At 43.7% G+C, this 25,831-nt stretch overlaps 1 pseudogene across 1 annotated transcript; it reads left to right on the top strand.

Moving 5' to 3' along the window:
• The first annotated feature begins 6,634 nt into the window (after positions 1-6,634).
• On the top strand, positions 6,635-25,827 carry LOC307057461 (UDP-N-acetylglucosamine transferase subunit ALG14-like; annotated as a pseudogene). Its single transcript has 2 exons — positions 6,635-7,062; positions 25,742-25,827. The product of its transcript is annotated as a UDP-N-acetylglucosamine transferase subunit ALG14-like (transcript).
• Positions 25,828-25,831: the final 4 nt, after the last annotated feature.

The raw sequence follows: 25,831 nt of genomic DNA, 5'->3' as shown, positions 1-25,831 counted from the left end.
GTTTAAAGGGTATATAGGAATATACCCTTCACCCAGATTCACTAACTGTTAACATTTTGCCACAATTGGTTTTATCATATTTTTCTGAACCATTTCGGAGTAGTTGTAAATACCATGCCCCTTTACCTTTAAAAAAACTTGTGTTTCTTAAGATCAAGGATATTTACTTATATAACCACAGTATAATTAATGGGATTAATGAAATCAGGAAATTCAACACTGATATAATACTACTAACTAATCCACAGCCCATATTCAGATATTGCCAATTGTTCCAATAATGTTCTTTATACCAATTTTTCTCCTGGTCCAGGATCCAACCCAAGATCATGCTCTGTGTTTGGTTATGATATCTCTTTTGCCTCTAACCTAAACCATTCCTCATCCTTCCTTTCTTTTATGATAGTGATTGATATTTTGAGTATATCTGATGTTTCTTTGTGATTTGAGTATAACTGATGTTTGGGTATATCTGATTTTTTTGTGCGATTTGATTCCAGTTATACATTTTTGGCAGAAACACTATATAAGTGATGATGTGTCCTCTTAGTACATCATTTCTGGAGGCCGATGATGTTGCTTTTTCCCATTATTGGTGAAGTTACCTCTGATGACTTGGTTAAGGTGGGCTAGGTAGATTTCTGTTGCTGTTTTGTTTTCTTTTAACTAGACTTTATATTTTAGAACAGTTTTAGATTTAAAGAAAAATCAAATAGTGCAGAGAGTTCATATATTATACCTTGCCCCTACACACAATTTCCCCTATTATTAACATCTTACATTGTTTTGATACATTTGTTACAATCAGTGAACCAGTATTGATGTACAGTTGACCCTTGAAAAACACAGGGCTTGGGGGTGCTGACCCTCGCACAATGGAAAATCCGAGTATAACTTTACAGTCAGCCCTCCATATCCGAGGATTCAACCAACTGTGGATTATGTAGTACTGTAGTATGTATTTATTGAAAAAAATTCGCATGTAACTGGATCCATGTGGTTCATCAAACTCGTGTTGTTCAAGGGTGAACTGTATTATCAACTAAAACCTGTATTTTATTCAGATTTCCTTAATTCTTACCTAATTTCCTTTTTCTGTTCCAAGATCTCATTACACATCATTTAGCTGTCCTTGGGCTCCTCTGGCTCTAACAGTTTCTTAGAAGTTTCTTGTTTTTGATGACCTTGACAATTTTTTTTAACATCTTTATTGGAGTATAATTGCTTTACAGTGTTGTGTTAGTTTCTGCTGTATAACAAAGTGAATCAGCTATATGCATATGTATATCCCCATATCCCCTCCCTCTTGCATCTTCCTCCCACCCTCCTTATCCCACCCCTCTAGGTGGTCACAAATCACCAAGCTGATCTCCCTGTGCCATGCAGCTACTTCCCACTAGCTATCTATTTTACATTTGGTAGTGTATATATGTCCATGCCACTCTCTCACTTTGTCCCAGCTTACCCTTCCCCCTCCCCGTGTCCTCAAGTCCATTCTCTACATCTGTGTCTTTATTCCTGTCCTGCGCCTAGGTTCATCAGAACCTTTTTTTTTATTTTTTTTAGATTCCATATATGTGTGTTAGCATACGGTATTTGTTTTTCTCTTTCTGACTTACTTCACTCTGTATGACAGACTCTAGGTCCATGCACCTCACTACAAATAACTCAATTTTGTTTCTTTTTATGGCTGAGTAATATTCCATTGTATGTATGTGCCACATCTTCTTTATCCATTCATCTGTCGGTGGACACTTAGGTTGCTTCCATGTCCTGGCTATTGTAAATAGTGCTGCAATGAACATTGTGACCTTGACAATTTTGAGAAGTACTGGTCAGGTATTTTGTAGGATGCTCCTCTACTGGAACTTGCCTGGTGTTTCTCATGCCTAGACTGGGATTATGGGTTTTGGGGAGGAAGATCACAAAAGTGAAATGCCATTTTCATCATATATCAAGGGCATATACTATCTACATGACTTAGGACTTGGTGTTGACCTTGATCACCTGGCAGAAGTGATGTTTGTCAGATTTGTCTACTGTTAATACTTTTACCCTACTCCACCTCCCTTTCCATACGGTACTCTTTGGAAAGAAGTCACTTTGCACAGCCCAAACTTAAGGAATGGGGGTTATACTCCCCCTCCTTTAGGGCTGAGTATCTACATAATTTGGGGGGAGTTTTTCTGCATAGGAGATTTGTCTCTTTATCACATTTGTGAATATATTCAACCATTTATTTATATCAGGGACTCATGGATATTTTATACTTTGGGTCATGAACCACTATTTATTTAATTTTATTGCTCAAATTGTTCGAGCTTTGGTCATTGGGAGTTCTTTCAGTTAGCTTCTGTGACATACACCCACCAATCTGTTTTTTTGTTTGTTTGTTTTAGGAACACTTTCTTTCTGGCACTACCAGATGCTTCAGGCTCATTTTGTATATTTCCTGTCCCAGTCTGAGAATCAGCCATTTCTCTAGGGAGCCCTGGTTCCTTGTAATGTAGTGGTATTAGAAACTAAGACCTAAATGCTACCTGTGCTTGTTGCTACTAGGGTGTTCGCTGTAGTATTTTAAAGCAAAAGCAACCCCCTGGCATCATGTTGTTTAATACCTTAAAGTGTCTGTAAAAAATAAGGATATCTTCTTAAAAGATGTGAAAATGTCAAAATGTCCTGTGGCTGCCAGAAAAAATTACCACAAATTTAGTGACTTAAAACAACAGAAATTCTCTCACAGTTCTGGAAGCCAGAATCCTGAAATCAGGCTGTCTGAAGAACCCCATTCCTTCAGAATGTTCTAAGGAAGAATCCATTCTTGCCTCTTCCACCTTCTGGTAGCCCCAGGTATTCCTCTTCACTCTGATCTGTACCTCCTTGGTCACACTGCCTCTTCCTTTTTTCTGTGTATTCTCTGTGTCTGTCCCAGCTCCCTCTGCCTCACTAGGGACACTTGTTATTGGGTTTACGGCCCACCCACATAATCCAGGAAAATTCCTTAATCCTTTCAATATCATCCTCTCAAAATCCTCAATCACATATTTTGCCATATAAAGTAATATTTACAGGTTCCTGGAATTAACACAAGGATATATTGGAGGGGGGGTCACCACTCAGTAAACTACAATAACTAAAAAAATTAATAATGATTTCTTAACGTTATCTATGTTCTTAATATTCCCCCATCCATGTTCAGATTTCTCTATTGTATCAAAAGTATCTTTTTTTTTTTTTTTTTTTTGCGGTACGCGGGCCTCTCACTGTTGTGGTCTCTCCCGTTGCTGAGGACAGGCTCCGGACGCGCAGGCTCAGTGGCCGTGGCTCACGGGCCCAGCCGCTCTGCGGCATGTGGGATCTTCCCGGACCGGGGCACGAACCCATGTCCCCTGCATTGGCAGGCAGACTCTCAACCACTGCGCCACCAGGGAAGTCCTCAAAAGTATCTTTTTTGCAGTTGGCTTATTTGAATCAGGATCTAAACAAGGTCCACTCATTCATGTAATTATGTCTCTTAAGTCTCTTATGATATAGAACACCTCACTCTTTTTTTATACTCTGAAATTGTCGGAGAAATTAGGTAATTCCCCTATACATTGGCCTACATTCTGGATTGGTCAAATAGCTTTCTTGTGACGACATTTCTCTTTATTTCCTGAAAACTGGAAGTTGGAGCCAAAAGTTTGATTAAGATTCAGAGTCAACTAATTTTTAGACAAAAATACACTACTTCCTAAGTATTACTGTGTAGTTCAAATTGCATCACATCATGAGACATAATTTATAGCTGCCCCACATTTCATGATCTAAGATTGATTAAAATATATAAGTGATAGCAAATGTCCTTTCAGTGTAAAAATCCCCCATCAACCCTCTAATGATTTTAGCATTTATCAATGACTGTTGCCCAAATCAAATATTTATTAAGCATCTTTGTTCTGGTCCCGATTATTTTCCTTAGGTTAGTTTCATCTTTTATTGTCCCTTTTATTTCTGTAGCAGACTATTTAGAAAAGTTCTTTTCACCCTCCAGCTCTCTTGAGATCTCCAAATCCATTAGGTCTAGGGACATCTGAGACTGAGGGGGTACAATCTATTTCGCCCGGCGAGATCATTAATTGAGTCAGTGTTTCCTAAAGTTCACACTTGGAGCCCAGGAAGCAGGTGGTTGTAATTGGAGCCTGTGGGTGGGTGGGGTTAGGGGAAGGTGGGTAGAGGGAAGCATGGCGGATCTGGCGATCTCTCCTTTCCTGGGGTCAAACTCAAAGGCTTACTGGAAGGAACTACAAGAAAATTCTTTAATAAAGCCTGAGCTCTTTGATTTTAGAGGAGCGAATTAAGGCACGGCCGAAGAAAGAGTCCATAGGGGTTAGGTAGAATCAAGGTAAAGCGGGTCCTGGAGCGCCAGAGCTTAGCGTTTCAGGGATTTAACCTTGAGACTACATCTCCCAGGATTCCACTCGACGAGTCCCACCCCCGTTGAAGCGATTGCGTGTGCGCGAGCCCTGTGACCGCCTGCCCTCCCAGACTCCACAATCCCAGAGATTCCGCGCGCCTGACTCCCTCCCGCTGGGATCGCCCCTTCAGGCCCTCAGTCCGTCCGCTGGGGGCGCGCGCAGTGCGTGGCTGGTGGCAGCGGCGCCGGCGGCTGATAGCGCGGGCCGTGTGGCCGTGCGTGGTTGCTAGGGGCGCCTGAGGCCGCCCGCTCGCCCGGAAGGCCAAGGGAGGAAGCAGCCCGGAGCCCGCGCCCATCCGGGGCGAAGCTGAGTCCGCTGGGTGAGTGTGGCCGCGGAGCTGGGAAAACGACCCTCCGCCGCCCCGACTCTCCCGCCCCTCCCTCTGCCCGAGTCCTTTCACACGGCCCCCAGCCCTCTGGCCGCTCCTGCCCCAGCCCTGCTTCCTGCCCGCCACCTCTGCATCCCCTGGGAGGAGAGGGGGCCGCGTCCTCCCACCCTGCCAGGACTTCGCGCCTCTTCGGAACCCTTCTCCACCCCCCCTCCGCCCCCTTCCCCGCCACGCCCAGTGAACTTAGTCGCCCCGCCTCTGGGTGCCCCGAACCCTGCAGTATCCTCTCACCCTGGGCCTCGGTGCCTCGTCTTTCCCGCTCCGCTGCAGTTTAAATTCTCCCTGCTTGGGTGTGAGCCGAAGCTTCTCTCAGGCCTCACGGCTGAATTTTACATGGATACCCACTTTTTAACTTCCCCATCTTCACTGTCTGTAGAGAAATACTTTTCTAAACTAGAGATTCAAACAGCATCCGAGATGCTGTGGAATTGAATTCTTCATGTATCCATACATCCATTACTTCATTTAATCATTCAACAATTTTTAATAAACATCGACAAATATTTAGTGAGCCAGGGCACTGTGGAAGGCCCGGGGCGGGGAGAGGGGGGTACAGTGGTGAGCAAGGCAGGCGTGTTTTCACAGAGCTTATAGTCTAGGGGAGATTTTAATCAGGTAAACAGCATTTGCCATATGTGGTGTGTGTGTTCTGATAGAACATTAGAAGGATATTTTACCCAAATTTACTTGGAAAACCATATTATCCCCACTCCCTGGTCTTCACATTCCCATTCTGGATCTAGGAAATGTTTTTTTTTTTTTTTTTGCGGTACGCGGGTCTCTCACTGTTGTGGCCTCTCCCGTTGCGGAGCACAGGCTCCGGACGCGCAGGCTCAGCGGCCATGGCTCACGGGCCTAGCCGCTCCGCGGCATGTGGGATCTTCCCGGACCGGGGCACGAACCTGTGTCCCCTGCATCGGCAGGCGGACTCTCAAAACCACTGCGCCACCAGGGAAGCCCCTAGGAAATGTTTTAATCCTTCCTTCCTTACCCATGCTCTCTCAGTTACTCCAGATCCCATCTTCCTTAACGTCATTACCTGTTGATTTAGCCAGTCAACGAGTAGCTGGGAGACCCTTTGGGACAGTGTTCTAGCCCATCCTTAATTTCTTGCAATAAATACTGAGGCATTGTTTGCATAAAAACCACTCATTTGGTGCCCGTAAAGTTACCAGCTGCTTATTGATTGGGCTGAATGGAGCATTGAAAAATTATCAAGTGTTTTCTGGGAATAAAGAGGTGAGAGGACATTCCAGATACAAAGTAGCTTTAGTAAAGATACTAAAGTAGCTTTAGTAAAGGCCTGAAAAGAGAACTGGAAACAGTCGGATAGACCTGAGCTGTGTTTGGAGGGAACCAGCCCGGGACAAATAGGAATAGGGAAATTAGATCACAAAGGGCTTTGGATGTTTTGCTGAAGAGTTAGAACTAGATCCTCCAGAGCAGTGGTTTTCAAGCAGGATATTCAGGGGCCTGAGACTTCCAAGGGATAGACATGCACATATAGTTTTAGAAGAATCAGTTCCCAGATCCTCAGCTTACAAATGAACGCTTCTAAAACTGACCTTACAAAAAAGGGGTGGAGAGTGTCATATCTCTCACGCTCTCGAATTTTACTATAGTATATTTTTCTGAGTATTAAAACCTCAGGTTGGCAAACAGGGAATATTTTGGAAATATTAATTTCAGGGGGGCCTTCTTTGGTGTTTGATTAAGTTACCTCAAAAACCTAGAAGGGCTCCTGCAGCCGGCGCCGGGGGATAGCACGCATGCGTCTTGTCTTTGACTGGGTGGCACCCTTATCCTCGTGGCGGCGGCAGGAGCCGTGGCCGTGCTGCTGGCAGTGCGGCTATGGGTAGTCCTGCGTCCCCGCGCCGCTGTGCCCCGGCGGTCTCTCAGCCTCTTGGTGGCCTCTTGGTGGTGGCTGGGTGCAGTGGGCATACCACTGAGATCCTGAGACTGCTCGAGAACTTGTCCGATGCCTACTCTCGTAGACATTATATCATTGCTGACACTGATGAAATGAGTGCCCGTAAAATAAATTCTTTTCAAGTAAATCGAGCTGATAGAAACTCCAGTGCTCCGTTTCCCGAATACTATATTCACCGCATTCCCAGAAGCCGGGAGGTCCAGCAGTCCTGGATGTCCACGGTACTCACCACCTGGTACTCTGTGTGGCTCTCCTTTCCCCTGACTCACCGAGTGAAGCCAGATTTGGTAAGAAAACTGAGCCATATGGGAAAAAATTGACTTGCCCAAAGTCTGAGGGCCACTAAGTGGATCCAAACCCAGAAAGCCTGAGACTGCAGCATCTATACTCTAATCATTGTACTATTCTACCCTTCTGTTCGGGACATAACTATTGAATTCATGAATAAATTTCCTAATAGGGTCATACAGATGAGACCACCCAGAAAAAACAAACAAACAAAAAAACCCTAGAAGTCTTCCTGTCTTCCCATGTGTAATACACACTGCTGTTAGAGTGAAGCTTGTTCCTTGTTGGGATATTCTGAATTCAGAAGAACACAACAGTTGGAGACTTCCCTGGTGGTCCAGTGGTTAAGACTCCGCCCTCCCAATGCAGGGGACTCAAGTTCGATCCCTCGTCAGGGAACTAGATCCTGCATGCTGCAACTAAAAGATCCTGCATGCAGCAATGAAATTCCTGCATGCTGCATCCAAGACCTGGTGCAGTGAAATGAATAAATAAATATTTTTTAAAAAGAACACAACAGTTAAATTGTCTAAAATGTTTTTCGGGACCACGGATTTTTCAAGCTGTATTGGATAAAAGTTGCATAAAAATTTTTAAAAGAGATTTCTTTTAGTTTAGATGTGTGTTAATCAGATAGTTAAAACTCATTTTATTAAATTGTCATGAAATGTTTATTTCAGTTACAGTTAATCCTTACCTTAGTTCTTCCTATAAAATGTTTAGTATTTTCTACCTCCTCTTAACAAAAGGATAAACTTGTTTAAACTTGTGATGAAAATTTTAGAGTTCAACTTTAAGATGTGCAAGGAATACATGGGGTTGATTTTTTTTTTTTTTTTTTTGGCTCTACTGCATGGCTTGCAGGATCTCAGTTCCCCAACCAGGGATTGAACCTGGGCCATGGCAGTGAAAGTCTGGAATCCTAACCACTAGGCCGCCAGGAACTCCCCAAGGAATACATGGTTTTAAAAATTCCTAGGGGAATACATGAGTAAAATCATTGGAAGAGTATATTGCAGGAAAACCATGGAAGGGTAATTAGCAGGAAGGTAACATCAGATTTGTGCTTGAGATTACTACTGTAGTGTCAGTGTGCAGTTTGAATAAGTAAGATTTTAGACTGAAGGCAGGGAGCCAATGAGAAAACTAGAGACCAGACTAGAGATGATGAGGGCTTTATAGTGGTTGCAGTGAGGGAGAGGGTTTAGAGAGATATTAACAGTGGTAGAGTGGACAAAACCTGGTGGCAAAGTAGATGTAGGGAGAGTGGGACAAAGAGCAGTCTGGAATGATCCTTGTTTTCTGACTTTAGTGATTAAGTGGGTGGTGATGCAGGAGGAACTATTAGGAGGAGGACTTTGAGGAGAAAGATAAAGGAGTTTGGGCATGCTGAATTGAGGTTCCTGCAGCACATCAAGGAAGAAAGGCCTGGGAGGTTGTTCTGTAGGTCTGAGTGATGAAAGAAAGTTGAGAATGTAGGAGATGGTTGAGGCCATGGGATAAAAGAGGTTGCTTTGGGAGAGTATGTGTTAATAGTTGCAACTGCCATTTATTTATTTATTCATTCATTCATTCATTCAGCGGTACTGGGCCCGTCAGTGCCGTGGCCCCTCCCGCTGTGGAGCACAGGCTCTGGACGCGCAGACTCAGTGGCCATGGCTCACGGGCCCAGCCGCTCTGCAGCACCTGGGATCCTCCCGGACTGGGGCACGAACCCGTGTCCCCTGCATTGGCAGGCAGACTCTCAACCACTGTACCACCAGGGAAGCCCCGCAACTGCCATTTATTGAGCGCTTACTATGTGCCAGGCCAAGTGAGAAGGCTGAGCACAGAGGAGCACCAACTTTGAGAGAGTAGGTAGGGGAAAAGGGATGGAAGAAGGGAGGCAGAATATTTATAACCAAATCCAAAAATAAATATGTAAATGAAAAATCCCTTGCTGAAAAACTATTTATTTTTTTTCTGTTTTCTACTATTTTTACTTATTTATTAAAATTTTATTCTATTTATTTTTTATACTGCAGGTTCTCAGTAGTTATCCATTTTGTACATATCAGTATATATATGTCAATCCCAATCTCCCAGTTCATCCCACCACCACCGCCCCACCCCCATACCCTGCTTTTCCCCCCTTGTTGTCCACTTTTGTTCTCTACATCTGTGTCTCTATTTCTCCCTTGCCAACTGGTTCATCTGTACCATTTTTATAGATTCCACATATATGCATTAATATATGATACTTGTTTTTCTCTTTCTGACTTACTTCACTCTGTATGACAGCCTCTAGGTCCATCCACGTTTCTACAAATGACCCAATTTCATTCCTTTTCATGGCTGAGTAATGTTCCATCGTATATATGTACCACATCTTCTTTATCCATTCATCTGTCGATGGGCATTTAGGTTGCTTCCATGACCTGGATATTGTAAATAATGCTGCAGTGAACATTGGGGTGCATGTGTCTTTTTGAATTATGGTTTTCTCTGGGTATATGCCCAGTAGTGGGATTCCTGGGTTGTATGGTAATTCTATTTTTAGTTTTTTAAGGAACCTCCATACTGTTCTCCATAGTGGCTGTATCAATTTACATTCCCACCAACAGTGCAAGAGGGTTCCCTTTTCTCCACACCCTCTCCAGCATTTATTGTTTGTAGATTTTCTGATGGTGCCCATTCTAACCGGTGTGAGGTGATACCTCATTGTAGTTTAATTTGCATTTCTCTAATAATTAGTGACGTTGAGCATCTTTTCATGTGTTTGTTGGCCATCTGTATGTCTTCTTTGGAGAAATGTCTCTTTAGGTCTTCTGCCCATTTTTGGATTGGGTTGTTTGTTTTCTTGATATTGAGCTGCATGAGCTGTTTATATATTTTGGAGATTAATCCTTTGTCAGTTGCTTCATTTGCAAATATTTTCTCCCATTCTGAGGGTTGTCTTTTCGTCTTGTTTATGGCCTCCTTTGCTGTGCAAAAGCTTTTGAGTTTCATTATTTCCCATTTGTTTATTTTTGTTTTTATTTCCATTACTCTAGGAGGCGGATCAAAAAAGATCTTGCTGTTACTTATGTCAAAGAGTGTTCTTCTGATGTTTTCCTCTAGAATTTTATAGTGTCCAGTCTTACATTTAGTTCTGTAATCCATTTTGAGTTTATTTTTGTGTGTGGTGTTATGGAGTGTTCTAATTTCTTTCTTTTACATGTAGCTGTCCTGTTTTCCCAGCACCATTTATTGAAGAGACTGTCTTTTCTCCATTGTATATCCTTGCCTCCTTTGTCATAGATTAGTTGACCATAGGTGTGTGGGTTTATCTCTGGGCTTTCTATCCTGTTCTATTGATCTATATTTCTTTTTTTTGTGCCAGTACCATATTGTCTTGATTACTGTAGCTTTGCAGTATAGTCTGAAGTCAAGGAGTTTGATTCCTCTAGCTCTGTTTTTTTTTAAATTAATTAATTTATTTATTTTTGGCTATGTTGGGTCTTCATTTCTGTGCGAGGACTTTCTCTAGTTGTGGCAAGCGGGGGCCACTCTTCATCGCGGTGCGCAGGCCTCTCACTATCGCAGCCTCTCTTGTTGCAGAGAACAGGCTCCAGACGCACAGGCTCAGTAGTTGTGGCTCACGGGCCTAGTTGCTCCACGGCATGTGGGATCCTCCCAGACCAGGGCTCGAACCCGTGTCCTCTGCATTAGCAGGCAGATTCTCAACCAATGCGCCACCAGGGAAGCCCCCTAGCTCCGTTTTTTTCCCTCAATATTGCTTTGGCTATTTGGGGCCTTTTGTGTCTCCATACAAATTTAAGATTTTTTGTTCTAGTTCTGCAAAAAATGCTGTTGGTAATTTGATAGGGATTGCATTGAATCTGTAGATTGCTTTGGGAAGTAGTCATTTTCACAATATTGATTCTTCTAATCCAAGATATAGTATATCTCTCCATCTGTTTGTGTCATCTTTGATTTCTTTCATCAGTGTCTTATAGTTTTCTGCGTACAGGTCTTTTACATCCTTAGGTAGGTTTATTCCTAGGTTTTTATTCTTTTTGTTGCAGTGGTGAATGGGATTGTTTCCTTAATTTCTCTTTCTGATCTTTTGTTATTAGTATATAGGAATGCAAGAGATTTCTGTGCATTAATTTTGTATCCTGCAACTTTACCAAATTCATTGATTAGCTCTAGTAGTTTCCTAGTGGCATCTTTAGGATTATCTACGTATAGTATGTCATCTGCAAGCAGTGGCAGTTTTACTTCTTTTTCAATTTGTATTTCTTTTGTTTTGTTTTGTTTTGTTTTTTTGTGGTACGTGGGCCTCTCACTGTTGTGGCCTCTCCCGTTGCGGAGCACAGGCTCTGGACATGCAGGCTCAGCGGCCATGGCTCATGGGCCCAGCCGCTCCGCGGCATGTGGGATCTTCCCAGACCGGGGCACGAACCCATGTCCCCTGCATTGGCAGGAGGACTCTCAACCACTGTGCCACCAGGGAAGCCCCAATTTGTATTTCTTTTATTTCTTTTTCCTCTCTGATTGCCAAGGCTAGGACTTCCAAAACTATGTTGAATAATAGCGGTGAGAGTGGACATCCTTGTCTTGTTCCTGATCTTAGAGGAAGTGCTTTCAGTTTTTCACCATTGAGAATGATGTTTGCTGTGGGTTTGTCATATATGGCCTTTACTCTGTTGAGGTAGGTTCCCTCTGTGTCCACTTTCTGGAGAGTTTTTATCATAAATCGGTGTTGAATTTTGTCAGAAGCTTTTTCTGCATGTATTGAGATGATCAATGGTTTTTCTTCTTCAATTTGTTAATATGGTGTATCACATTGATTGATTTGCGTATATTGAAGAATTCTTGCATCCCTGGGGTAAATCCCATTTGATCATGGTATATGATCCTTTTAATGTGTTGTTGGATTCTGTTTGCTAGTGTTTTGTTGAGGATTTTGCATCTATGTTCATCAGTGATATGGGTCTGTAGTTTCTTTTTTTGTGACATGTTTGTCTGGTTTTGGTATCAGGGTGATGGTGGCCTCGTAGAATGAGTTTGGGAGTTTTCTTCCCTCTGCTATATTTTGGAAGAGTTTGAGGACAGGTGTTAGCTCTTCTCTAAATGTTTGATAGCATTCGCCTGTGAAGCCATCTGGTCCTGGGCTTTTGTTTGTTGGAAAATTTTTAATCACAGTTTCAATTTCATTACTTGTGATTGATCTGTTCATATTTTCTATTTCTTCCTGGTTCAGTCTTGGAAGGTTGTGCTTTTCTTAGAATTTGTCCATTTCTTCCAGGTTGTCCATTTTATTTGCACTGAGTTGCTTGTAGTAATCTCTCATGATCTTTTGTATTTCTGCAGTGTCAGTTGTTACTTCTCCTTTTTCATTTCTAATTCTGTTGATTTGAGTCTTCTCCCTTTTTTTTCTTAGTGAGTCTGGCTAGTGGTTTGTCAATTTTGTTTATCTTCTCGAAGAACCAGCTTTTAGTTTTACTGATCTTTGCTATTATTTCCTTCATTTCTTTTTCATTTCTTTCTGATCTGATCTTTATGATTTCTTTCCTTCTGCTAACTTTGAGGTTTTTTTGTTCTTCTTTCTCTAATTGCTTTAGGTGTAAGGTTAGGTTGTTTATTTGAGATGTTTCTTGTTTCTTGAGGTAAGATTGTATTGCTATAAAATTCCCTTTTAGAATTGCTTTTGCTGCATCCCATAGGTTTTGGGTCATCATGTTTTCATTGTCATTTGTTTCTAGGTTTTTTTTTATTTCATCTTTAATTTTTTCAGTGATCTCTTGGTTATTTAGTAGTGAATTGTTTAACTTCCACGTGTTTGTATTTTTTTACAGATATTTCCCTGTAATTGTTATCTAGTCTAATAGTGTTGTGGTTGGAAGAGATACTTGATACGATTTCAGTTTTCTTAAATTTACCAAGTCTTGATTTGTGACCCAGGATATGATCTATCCTGGAGAATGTTCCATGAGCACTTGAGAAGAAAGTGTACTCTGTTGTTTTTGGATGCAATGTTGTATAAATATCAATTAAGTCCATCTTGTTTATTGTGTCATTTAAAGCTTGTGTTTCCTTATTTATTTTCATTTTGGATGATCTGTCCATTGGTGAAAGTGGGGTGTTAAAGTCCCCTACTACTATTGTGTCACTGTCAATTTCCCCTTTTATGGCTGTTAGCATTTGCCTTATGTTTTGAGGTGCTCCTATGCTGGGTGCATAAATATTTACAATTGTTATGTCTTCTTCTTTGATTGATCCTTTGATCATTATATAGTCACCTTTGTCTCTTGTAGTAGTCTTTATTTTAAAGTCTATTTTGTCTGATAAGAGAATTGCTACTCCAGCTTTCTTTTGATTTCCGTTTGCATGGAGTATCTTTTTCCATCCCCTCACTTTCAGTCTGTATGTGTCCCTAGGCCTGAAGTGGGTCTCTTGTAGACAGCATATATACTGGTCTTGTTTTTGTATCCATTCAGCCAGTCTTTGTCTTTTGGTTGGAGCATTTAATCCATTTACATTTAAGGTAGTTATCGATATGTATGTTCCTAATACCATTTTCTTAATTGTTTTGTGTTGTAGGTCTTTCCCTTCTTTTGTGTTTCCTGCCTAGAGAAGTTCCTTTAGCATTTGTTGTAAAGCTGGTTTGGTGGTGCTGGATTCTCTTAACTTTTGTTTGTCTGTAAAGGTTTTAATTTCTCCATGGAATCTTAATGAGATCCTTGCTGGGTAGAGTAATCTAGTTTGTACTTTTTTCCCCTTCATCACTTTAAATATGTCCTGCTACTCCCTTCTAGCTTGTAGAGTTTCTGCTGAAAGATCAGCTGTTAACCTTATGGGTATTCCCTTGTATGTTATTCATTGCTTTTCCCTTGCTGCTTTTAATATCTTTTCTTTGTATTTAATTTTTGATAGTTTGATTAATATGTGTCTTGGCATGTTTCTCCTTGGATTTATCCTGTATGGGACTCTCTGCACTTCCTGGACTTGAATGAATATTTCCTTTCCCATGTTAAGGAAGTTTTCAACTATAATCTCTTCAAATATTTTCTCAGAGCCTTTTTTTTTCTCTTCTTCTGGTACCCCTATAATTTGAATGTTGGTGCATTTAATGTTGGCCCAGAGGTCTCTGAGGCTGTCTTCAATTCTTTTCATTCTTTTTTCTTTATTCTGCTCTGTGGTAGTTATTTCCACTTTTTATCTCCAGGTCACTTATCTGTTCTTCTGTCACTAATCTGCCTCAGTTATTCTGATATTGATTGCTTCTAGAGAATTTTTAATTTCATTTATTGTGTTGTTCATCATTGTTTGTTTGCTCTTTAGTTCTTCTAGGCCCTTGTTAAATGTTTCTTGTATTTTCTCCATTCTATTTTCAAGATTTTGGATCATTTTTACTATCATTACTCTGAATTTTTTTTCAGGTAGACTGGCTATTTCCTCTTCATTTGTTTGGTCTGGTGGGTTTTTTTGTTTTTTTGGGTTTTTTTTTTTTGCGGTTTGCGGGCCTCTCACTGTTGTGGCCTCTCCCATTGCAGAGCACAGGCTCCGGACGCGCAGGCTCAGTGGCCATGGCTCACGGGCCTAGCTGCTCCGTCCATGTGGCATCTTCCCGGACCGGGGCACAAACCCGTGTCCCCTGCATCAGCAGGCAGACTCTCAACCACTGTGCCACCAGGGAAGCCTGGTCTGGTGGGTTTTTACCTTGCTCCTTCATCAGCTGCATATTTCTCTGTCTTCTCATTTTGCTGAATACACTGTGTTTGGGGTCTCCTTTTCGCAGGCTGCAGGTTTGTAGTTCCCATTGTTTTTGGTGTCTGCCCCCAGTGGGTAAGGTTGGTTCAGTGGCTTGTGTAGGCTTCCTGGTGAAGCGGACTGGTGCCTCTGTTCTGGTGGGTGGGGCTGGATCTTGTCTTTCTGGTGGGTGGGGCTGGATCTTGTCTTTCTGGTGGGTGGGGCTGCGTCTAGTGGTGTGTTTTGGTGTGTCTGTGAACTTAGTATGATTTTAGGCAGCCTCTCTGCTAATGGGTGGAGTTGTGTTCCTGTCTTGCTAGTTGTTTGGCATGGGGCATCCAGCACTGGAGCTCGCTGTCCATTGGGTGGAGCTGGGTCCTAGTGTTGAGACGGAGATCTCTGGGAGAGCTCTCGCTGATTGATATTACATGGGGCTTGGAGGTCTCTGGTGGTCCAGTGTCCAGAACTAGGCTCTCCCACCTCAGAGGCTCAGGCCTGACATCAGGCCAGAGCACCAAGATGCTGTCAGCCACATGGCTCGGGAGTAAAAAAAGAAAGAAAGAAAAATAAATTAATAAATAAATAGAAATAAAAATAAAATAAATAAAATATTTTTAAAATTATTACAATACAAAAGTAATTTAAAAGAAAAGAGAGAGCAACCAAACCAATAACAAATCCACTAGTGATACAAGTACTAGAAACTATACTAAGGTAAACATAAAAATCAGAAACAAGTTGGTGGCAGACGGCAAACCCCAAGTCTCCAGTTGCTCCCAAAGTCCACTGCCTCAATTATGGGTTGATTCGTTGTCTATTCAGGTATTCCACAGATGCAGGGTATCTCAAGTTGATTGTGAGGATTTAATCCACTGCTCCTGAGGCTGCTGGGAGAAATTTCCCTTTCTCATCTTTGTTCGCACAGCTCCTGGGGTTCAGCTTTGGATTTGGCCCCGCCTCTGTGTGTACGTCGCCCTCAGGCTTCTGTTCCTACCCAGACAGGACGGGGTTAAAGCAGCGACTGATTAGGGGGCTCTGGCTCACTCATGCTGGGGGGAGGGAGGGGTACGGTAGTTATAATTGGAATGCGGGATGAGCCTGCGGCGGCAGAGGCCAGCATGACATTGCAGTGGCCTGAGGCGTGCCGTATGTTCTCCTGGGAAGTTGTCCCTGAATCACGGGACCCTGGCAGTGGCGGGCTGCACAGGCTCCTGGGGGGTTGGGGGTGTGTGTGGATAGTGATGTGTGCTTGCACACAGGATTCTTGGTGGCTGCAGCAGCAGCATTAGCGTTTCACGCCCATCTCTGGTGTCTGAGCTGATAGCCGCGGCTTGCATCCTTCTCTTGAGCTTGTTTAGGCGGTGCTCTGCCTTCTGTGGGCAGACAGGGAAGGAATCCCCTCTCCTTGTGCACCCTGAAACAATGGTCTCTTGCCTCTTAGGCAGCTCCAGACTTTTTCCCGGACTCCCTCCTGGCTAGCCGTGTCGCACTAGACCCCTTCAGGCTGTGTTCACACAGCCAACCCCAGTCCTCTCCCTGGGGTCTGACCTCCGAAGCCCGAGCCTCAGCTCCCAGCCCCTACCCGCCCCGGCGCGTGAGCAGACAAGCGTCTCGGGTTGGTGAGTGCTGGTCGGCACCGATCCTCTGTGCGGGAATCTCTCCGCTTTGCCCTCCGCACCCCTGTTGCTGCGCTCTCCTCCGTGGCTCCGAAGCTTCCCCCCGCCGCCCACCCCCCGTCTCCACCAGTGAAGGGGCTTCCTAGTGTGTGGAAACCTTTCCTCCTTCACGGCTCCCTCCCACTGGTGCAGGTCCCGTCCCTATTCTTTTGTCTCTGTTTTTTCTTTTTTCTTTTGCCCTACCCAGGTACATGGGGATTTTCTTGCCTTTTGGGAAGTCTGAGGTCTTCTGTCAGCGTTTAGTAGGTGTTCTGTAGGAGTTGTTCCTCATGTAGATGTATTTTTCATGTATTTGTGGGGACGAAGGTGATCTCCACATCTCACTCCTCCACCATCTAGAAGGTCCCTCCTAGGTGTTTGTTCTTTAATTCTTCTAGGTCTTTGTTAAACATTTCTTGCATCTTCTCTATCTTAGCCTCCATTCTTTTCCCGAGGTCCTGGATCATCTTCACTATCATTATTCTGAATTCTTTTTCTGGAAGGTTGCCTATCTCCACTTCATTTAATTGTTTTTCTGGGGTTTTATCTTGTTCCTTCATCTGGTACATAGTCCTCTGCCTTTTCATTTTGTCTATCTTTCTGTGAATGTGGTTTTCGTTCCACAGGCTGCAGGATTGTTGTTCTTCCTGCTTCTGCTGTCTGCCCTCTGGTGGATGAGGCTATCTAAGAGGAGGGACTGGTGGTGGGTAGAGCTGGCTGTTGCTCTGGTGGGCAGAGCTCTGTAAAACTTTAATCCGCTTCTGAGCTGATAGGTGGGGCTGAGTTCCCTCCCTGTTGGTTGTTTGCCCTGAGGCGACCCAGCACTGGAGCCTACAGGCTCTTTGGTGGGGCTAATGGTGGACTCCGGGAGGGCTCACGCCAAGGAGTCCTTCCCAGAACTTCTGCTGCCAGTGTCCTTGTCCCCGTGGTGAGCCACAGCCATCCCCGGCCTCTGCAGAAGACCCTCCAACACTAGCAGGTAGGTCTGGTTCAGTCTCCTATGGGGGTCACTGCTCCTTTCCCCTGGGTCCTGATGCACACACTACTTTGTGTGTACCCTCCAAGAGTGGAGTCTCTGTTTCCCCCAGTCCTGTCAAAGTCCTGCAATCAAATCCCACTAGCCTTCAAAGTCTGATTCTCTGGGAATTCCTCCTCCCGTTGCCAGACCCCCAGGTTGGGAGGACTGACATGGGCCTCAGAACCTTCACTCCAGTGGGTAGACTTCTGTGGTATAAGTGTTCTCCAGTTTGCGAGTCACCCACCAAGCAGTTATGGGATTTGATTTTATTGTGATTGCACCCCTCCTACCGTCTCACTGCAGCTTCTCCTTTGTCTTTGGATGTGGGGTATCTTTTTTGGTGAGTTCCAGTGTCTTTCTGTCGATGATTGTTCAGCAGTTAGTTGTGATTCTGGTGCTCTCGCAAGAGGGAGTGAGTGCACGTCCTTCTGCTCCGCCATCTTGAACCAATCCTGTTTTCTACTGTTTTTAATTCTTCACCCAGCTCTCACCTGAAAAACTTAGATGAACCTTTAACTTCAGGATCTGCTACTCATGATGTGGAGTTGAGTGTAGCTTTCCTGCTAGATTCCTTCTATGACCTTGGAATTGTCTGGTCATAGGCTTCCTGTATTTTAGCATGCAATCAGATGCTTTGATCTGTTGGTGAAATGCAGAGAAAACTTTTCTTTAATGCCCTGAACTTCTCATTCTCTCTTCTGGCAGAACTGGGAAGCCAGACCTGGTATTTTTGGAAAAAATACTGAGAGTGCTAATTTCTGTTAGACCCTAAAATACAAAGGGCCTTGTCCTTGGGAGCCTCTTGGACATCCTAGACAGGCAGTGCTATTCTAGACCAGAGGTTCTCATTATATGCAGTTTTTTTTGTTTGTTTTGTTTTTTTTGGCTGCTTCAGGTCTTACTTGCGGCCCATGGGATCTGTCATTGTGCTGCGTGGCCTGTGGGTTTTCTCTTCTCTAGTTGTGACACGTGGGCTCCAGGGCGTGTGGGCTCTGTAGTTTGCAGCATGTGGGCTCTCTTGTTGAGGCGTGGGAGCTCAGTAGTTGTAGTGCGCGGGTTTAGTTGCCCCACGGCATGTGGGATCTTAGTTCCCCGACCAGGGATCAAACCCACGTCCCCTGCATTGGAAAGGAGGATTCTTTACCACTGGACCACCAGGAAAGTCCCTCTTATCTGCACTTTTAAAGCTCTTTGCGGACCTCAGTGTATTTTTTAATGTGGGATATATATCTACTCCATACTAGAAATTGAAGTTTTTTGTTTTTTTTGTGTGTGTGGTACGCGGGCCTCTCACTGTTGTGGCCTCTCCCGTTGTGGAGCACAGGCTCCAGACGCGCAGGCTCAGCGGCCGTGGCTCATGGGCCTAGTCGCTCCGCGGCATGTGGGATTTTCCCGGACCGGGGCACGAACCCATGTCCCCTGCATCGGCAGGCGGACTCTTAACCACTGCGCCACCAGGGAAGCCCTGAAGTATTTATTTATTAATTCATTTAGAAATAATAATAAACCCATTACAAGTAAACATAAGTAGCATTTTTAAAAATGCAAAACGCTATTGTTTCAGAAATATTAGTGAGAAGAGTGGCATTGTTTTTGAGAATCTCATTAATGTCTGACTTAATAGAAGACAGCTGGATTCTCATATTTGTTTTTGCATTCAGTTGGTTTGATATGTTGTTGTGATTGAATGATGACGAAAATCCAGCCTCACATAGATAATTAGTTGGAAAAGGGAGGAATATTTCTATGGCCTTTTCAGACAATAGTGGGTATTCTTCTTTGGTACTACACAGAAGTTAACAAGGGGTGGTTTTATGAAGGTTAGCTGCAATGGAATCTGAAATGTTATTAGTGAGCTTTTCATACTTGGTTTCATTAGAATCCATTGGTCTGTCTCTGACTTTGACCGGACATTTTACCCATGCCTGATTCTTTGACATTGTGTGATAGATATTTGGAAAATACTGGTTCGTTGAGTTATGTAGATCTTACAAATGTTGCCACATTTTATTTTACAGTATCAAAAAACAATATATTATCACCACACTCACCAGAAAGATGGTTAAGTATTGGGAAGCTGTCAAGCTCATAGTGGCAGATACAATTTTGCCAAAGTTATAATTTTCTCTTGGAAGCTCAAATTTCATCACTGGCAACAAACACTGTCAGCTGTTTTCCCTGAAGCGACAGGCTTACTCTGTTTCATTTTCTAGAGAATGCCTGCCAAGTATCAATGTCTGAATAACCATCACTTATGTGTCCTTCATTCTTTCAAGTAAACATGATGTTCCACAGAGAAATTTTGCAATTCAAACAAGTGCTTTATTTAGAGACAACCATCGTCTTCTATTTTATATGTACTTCTCATTTTGTAGCACAGAATATTAAAAAGATGTACTTGAGGATTGAGATTTCATTTTTATTGCATCATCAAGGACATTCGTAAGTAAAGCTGGCATTTCTTCTTTCACTGTGCAGTGAAGGAGTGTGTGGTGGTGAAGAATCTAGCTTGGTGCCATTGTCTCGGCTCCCACTCAGGAACAAGCAGTTTGACCCACCATTGCTCTTGCACCATCAGTGGAAAGGCTGGCACAGTAAAAAAAAAAAAAAAAAAAAGGCAAATCACTTCTTAGTTTTGTTATGAAAATAGTTTCAGCTAGTGGAACCCCTGAAAGAGTCTTAGGGTTCCCTCAGGGTCTGGGACCACACTTCGAGGACCACTGCTTTAGAGAGCTCACTTGAGGTTTCTTTCAGAAGCTGCTGAAGGTCAAGGCTTCAGGAGAGCTAGTCACTTAATTATGTTAAGGCTTCAGCTGTTTTCACTTTTTAGTAATTTGCAGATGGACCTCCCTCAGCTCTAGCTGCTGTAAGCTGTATTTTTTCCTGAGGTTTGCTAACTACTCTTACATAACTGTGTTCTACAAGAGCTGCCCTTCTCAACTTGTGGTAGTGACCCTTCCTTCTCATTAGGGTTGGGGTATTGGCCTTCCTCTCTTAACAGGGCTTTAAAGAAGTTCTGTGCTCCTCCAGCTTTCTTTAGGGAGACATAGTTTGGGATTTATCTCATAAGAGAAAATGGGTCTGATTCCTATACTCCTCCTCATTCTGTTTGATTTCAGACAAGTCAGTTCTACCTTCTTACATAACTGTTGAGCAACTAAAGTAATTTCATCAGAGATCTTATGACTGTAGACTCTGAACCGTTTCCGATGTCCTGAGTTCCCCTGGTGACTGAGGGAAACACTTAGATGGAGGAGGAAAAGGAAACTTCAGATCCCAAGAGCCACATACACTCCTGTAATGTAGGAGAGTGATACAGTCAGTGTGTAATGAATAATTGCTTTCTGTAGAAATAGATACTTTGTCCAAGTTGGTCTGGGCCTGGCCCCTGGTGACTTGATGGTTTGAGACAACAGTCATAGATTTCTAGCATAGACTGCTCGTCATTCACTCTCACTTAAGGAGGAAACTTGAGGCCAAATGATCCCACAGAGAGTGGAAGGCAGAAGGAGATAGACAGCTTCTGAATGCTGTCTAAAGATGGCAAAGCAGGATGTTGAGATTCCTGAGACTGGATGCTTTAGAAGGAGAGAGGCTGGATCCAGGACGTCAGGCAGGATGCTACTGCAACAGTCCTGCACTGGGTTAGGGGGGGTGAGGGACTAGGAATTGGACTGAGCCAGTCATGCAAATAGAAAGAAAAGGACCTTTGAGGCCACTTTGTTTATCTTCAGAATGCTCAGCAGTTCTTTACCTTCCTTTCTTATCCCTTTAAGGGAAAAAAAATTGTTTCTTTTTTAACAGCTTTGTGGAGGTATAACTGACATTGAAAATGTTCATCACCCTCAAGTCAATTAATTTTTAAACTTTGTTCTAAGGAGCCTTAATATCTCATGACATTTTGCGGGGAGGCTTGGGTAGCATTGCTGAGGAGGAGGCCAGACTAGGGCAGTGATCTTCCTCCTTCTACTCGCATAGCTGTGCATTTATCCGTTACAGAAACACAAGATTTTCCTATAAAAACCATCATGGAGCTTATGAGGCATCATATGAGAAGAGAACAGTGGTAAAAGATAGCCTTTACAAAGTATCCAATTAGAGGAATAAATACACAACAGATATTCATGGGTGGGATGGAGCTTGAGCTGGGCCTGGAAAAGGTAAATAAAATATGATAAGCATTCTGAAGGAAGAGGCTGAGTGGAGTAAGGGCCTGCAGACAGGTTTGAAAGGATTAGTATAAGACCAGAACAGGTCATATAACAGAGTTCGAGGTGGAAGGAAATGGAAATACACCTTAAAAAAAGACTGAAGCCAGACTCAGGCTAAGAAGTCTGGAATTTATTTATTCACTTACATGAGAATCATCTAGAAGGCTTGTTTAAAATACAGATCCCTGGCCCCACCCCAGACCCACTGAATCCTCTCTGAAAGTGGGGCTCAGGAATCTGCACCCCAGGTTATTCTGATGCAGATCGTTGGTGGGCTACTGTGATATTAAATGAGGACTCATGGAAAATTTTTGGAAAGGTAACTGATCAAGTAATATTTAAGCAAAGTTAATCTGGAGGTTGCCTGCAGAATGGAATTAGGGAGGGCAGACCCTGGAGACACAAACTTCAGTCTGGAAGCTGTTGCAGTAGTCCAGATCTGGGATGGTGGTTGAAATGAAAGGAGGAGGCATGCCATGAAGGAAGAATCTCTTAAGTTTTGTGACTGGTTTGGCTTTGGAGATTAAGAGAAAGGAAGAAATCAAAAGCGACTTAAGTTTTCCTCTTAGGTGACTGAGAGAAAGAAGGTTCCACTGAAAGAAATTGGAACGTCAAGAGTGCAGAGCTAGGGAATTCCCTGGAGGTCCAGTGGTTAGGACTTGGCACTTTCACTGCCGGGGTCCCGGTTCAGTTCCTGGCTGAGGAACTGAGATGCTGTAAGCCGTAAGGCGCGGCGAAAAAAAAGAGTGCAGAGCTGATCTGACAAGCTGGGCTGAAGTGGTTGGACTTGCCTGTGGAAAAGGTGGAGAAGACAGTTGGCGATGAGGACACAGAGCTTGAGAGAAGTCGGGTCCGAAAGGTGACTCTTCTCCTGCAGGTAATAGTTGAAGTGGTGAGAGCAGATTGGTTTGATGTGGGAGAGAGGATAAAAGAGAGGAGCTGTGGAGGATTTTGGAGCGGACCTCTGGAGGAAAGGGCACTGTTGAAGCAGTTGGGTGTGGCTGTGGCAGAGTTCCTACACTGAGTAAAGTAGCAGCAACAAGGAGATGCTGGTAGCACCCCAGTGTTCACTGCAGCACTATTTACGATAGCCAAGTTATGGAAGCAATCCAAGTGTCCAGTGATAGATGAATGGACACAGAAGATGTGGTACATATATACAGTGGAATATTACTTGGCCATAAAAAGAGAGAAATCTTGCCATTTGCAAAAACATGGGTGGATCTAGAGGGTATTATGCTAAGTAAGATAAGTCAGACAAGGAAAAACAAATGCCCTGTGGGAAATGGCCATTGCAGACACATACAAGATCTAGAATCCTGTTAGTCACAGAGAAGAGAATCCACTTTACTCTGGCACTAGCCCAGCAGGCCACCCACAGCTTCTGAAGAGGGTGGGAGTATATCCTTCGCCTTCCTCTTCCTCATTTGGATTAAAAGTGAAGCCAGCTAGATGCCGGGCCACTTGCGTCCAGTGTCCCTGGCACCGAGGTTTCGTGTGGAGGGATGCAGAGAGGCAGACATTGAGCAGTGTGTGCAGAGAGGAGGGTTCTCTGCACCCAGCCCCGAGGTGTGCAGTGGGTACCCATGCCTATGAGGGAAAGTGGGCTTGCCCGCAGTGCAGATGAGGATGCGGTGGTGTGCTCTTGGGCACTTCACCCGCAAAGGGGCTCAGTATAAACAGTGGGGGAGTGTTTCCAACCTGCCTTTTGTCTTGTACCTGAAGGTTAGGGATAAGTGAGGGAACAGGGCCTGGGTGTGTGTTTCATTTCTATTTAAGAGGCAGCATGGAGTCAAACTCAGGTTTTAATCTAGCCACTCCTTGTTGGTTGTTTAATTATAGAAGAGTTACTTAGCTTTACTGAGTCTTGGATTCATCATCAGCAAATTGAACATAGGGTTTTTGTGAGGATTAAATGAGCATAGTACCTGGTATTTATTAGGTGCCCAAACTAGCATTCATCAGTTCTAGTGTATTTCCCCTTTATTTACTGTGTTTTTTTCAGTTTATTCATTCAACAGAATATTGAGCACTTATTGTGAGTGAGACCCTGTATTGGGGATATCAGGAGAGGGACAACATGTTCCTTGCTCCTAGTCAGATGAGTAGTCCCTTATTAAAGCTCAGTGTAATACAGACAGTGATGGTGGCGAGCACAGAGATGAGGCATCCTGTTTGAACTGGGGAGTCCAGAAAGGCTGCCTGGTGAAAGTGATATTTGAGCTGTTTATTTTTTGTCTGGTGGAAGAGAAGGAAAGGCTTCTAGGGAGCGATACTTGTAGAGACATGAAGGTCTGAGATAGGATGCACGTGAGGAGCCACAAGTTGGGTGATATTCAGGGAGCACCAGCCTGAAATCTTGTTTCCTTAGCCCTTTTTGCCATCACTTTGGTGAATCTGTTGTGCTGCATCGGTGGGGAAAGATGTAGATTCCTGAAAGATGACTACGTGAATTGGGACATGAATCTGTTGAGTGTACATGACGCACACTCAGGTGTGTGGTCTTATAAAATCACTGGCAGGATTTGACCCTTCCCTTTGTGTGTGCTTCTCTACCGTAAGTGCACAGAGTATAATTGTCCCCCGCACAGTATTTCCATAGTTTGGACTTGGTGGAGGTCCATTTTCTGTTACCTTAATTGGTGGTTACTGGCATCATATCTGGTTTTAGCCCTTATGCTGTCTTTTGCCCACTATCATTTTGAATATTGGCAGTGATTTTTTGGTACTCTCCTTGAGAAAGAATCCACATAGGTCAGCCTTTTCAGGAAAAGAGGGCGACGTCATGTGGCTTCTGCAGGCTTTTTGTTGGTAGACAACACCAACAGTTCCTGTAGCTGTAGACAGGAATTCTCCTATCAAAATACAAAGTCCTCTCCCCATTGACTGTGTCTCAAATGAAACTTGAGCAAAAAAATTCTCTGCTAATTCCTTCCCTCTAGCCACTCTGAAAACACTTGATGAAGACACCAGGATTTCATTCAGAATTATCCCAGATGAATGACTTCTTATAAAAGGGTCTTGTATTATTTTTCCCCTGGATGCTGTCGTGAAAGCAGACCCACCTTTCCCTGCAGGTGTGAAAACTGCAGAATATTTTGTGAATTTGGTTTAGAAAGCAAGAGACCGTACTAAACTGACTGTTGGGAACCCAGAACTACAGGCTGGTTCAGAGGTTTTGCTTTAGAGGAAAGGTTCAATGAGGAAATGTAAGAGACAGGCTCTCCTTCCCCCAAATCAGCCCAAACTGAAGGCTGGGATTTGGAATAAAGAAAGTTTCTCTCCTCTTCTCGCCTCTGTATTCTACGCCCTGACCTTTCCTGTCCCATTGTGGCTGCTGGAAATAAAGTCACCTTAAATAAAAAGAATGTTGGTGTCTAGTTCCATCTTGTTTCTTCTCTTTCCCACCAACACGTTGGTTGGAATTTAAGCCTATATAGTTGGCAAGACACTTGAAGAGACGAAATTACTGTCTCAGCTCCAGAATGCACTCCAGAGGTCAGCAGGAGAAATCTCTGCTCTTACCTGAACTTGTCACATGTAACCGTGAAAAGCAGACCACATCAGGGGCAGCTGAGAATTGGTGAGGGAGCAGTGGATGTAAACTATGCTTCTCAAATGATCTTTGACCATTCAGAATTGGTTGATGAGGAGGAAGGTATTAGCTGGTTTCTCTGCCACACCCAGACTTGCCTCATTCCTAGGCACACTCGTGTCAGGTGAGGGAAGGAAGCCACTTGTGTAAAGTTGTGGATGATACAGAAAGGTGATTTTTTCTTTGGAGAGAGAGGAAAGAGCTCTCTGAGTGAGAGGGTGGGAACATGTGAACAGACTTACACTGGTGGCACCTTAGTGTCCCAGTCCTGGATGGAGCCAGCTTTGGTTGCATGAGGGCAGCAGGAAGTCCACTGAAAACACCCTAAGGATCTAGTGTTCTTCTCCCAGGGCCCCAATTGATGACCAAGACTGGTTGCCCAAGAAGTGCTGAGGTGGGGCTCTTCCTTGCCTGGGCACCACTGTAGCATTGTGTCCGTCCTTCTAGGACTGTAACATTCCCAATTGTCTCTCTGTCCTTCAGGCCGACGGACCTCAAGGATGCGGCTGCTACTGCTGGAGGTACGAGGCACCTTACCTGAGCTGGGCCATGAGGCCGCGTGGCCGTGATGTG

The sequence above is a fragment of the Hyperoodon ampullatus genome (assembly GCF_949752795.1).
Source record: "Hyperoodon ampullatus genome assembly, chromosome: 8".
Lineage (NCBI taxonomy): Eukaryota > Metazoa > Chordata > Mammalia > Artiodactyla > Ziphiidae > Hyperoodon > Hyperoodon ampullatus.
The sequence above is the reverse complement of the archived record's forward strand: the minus strand, read 5'-3'. Positions and strand labels throughout refer to the sequence as shown.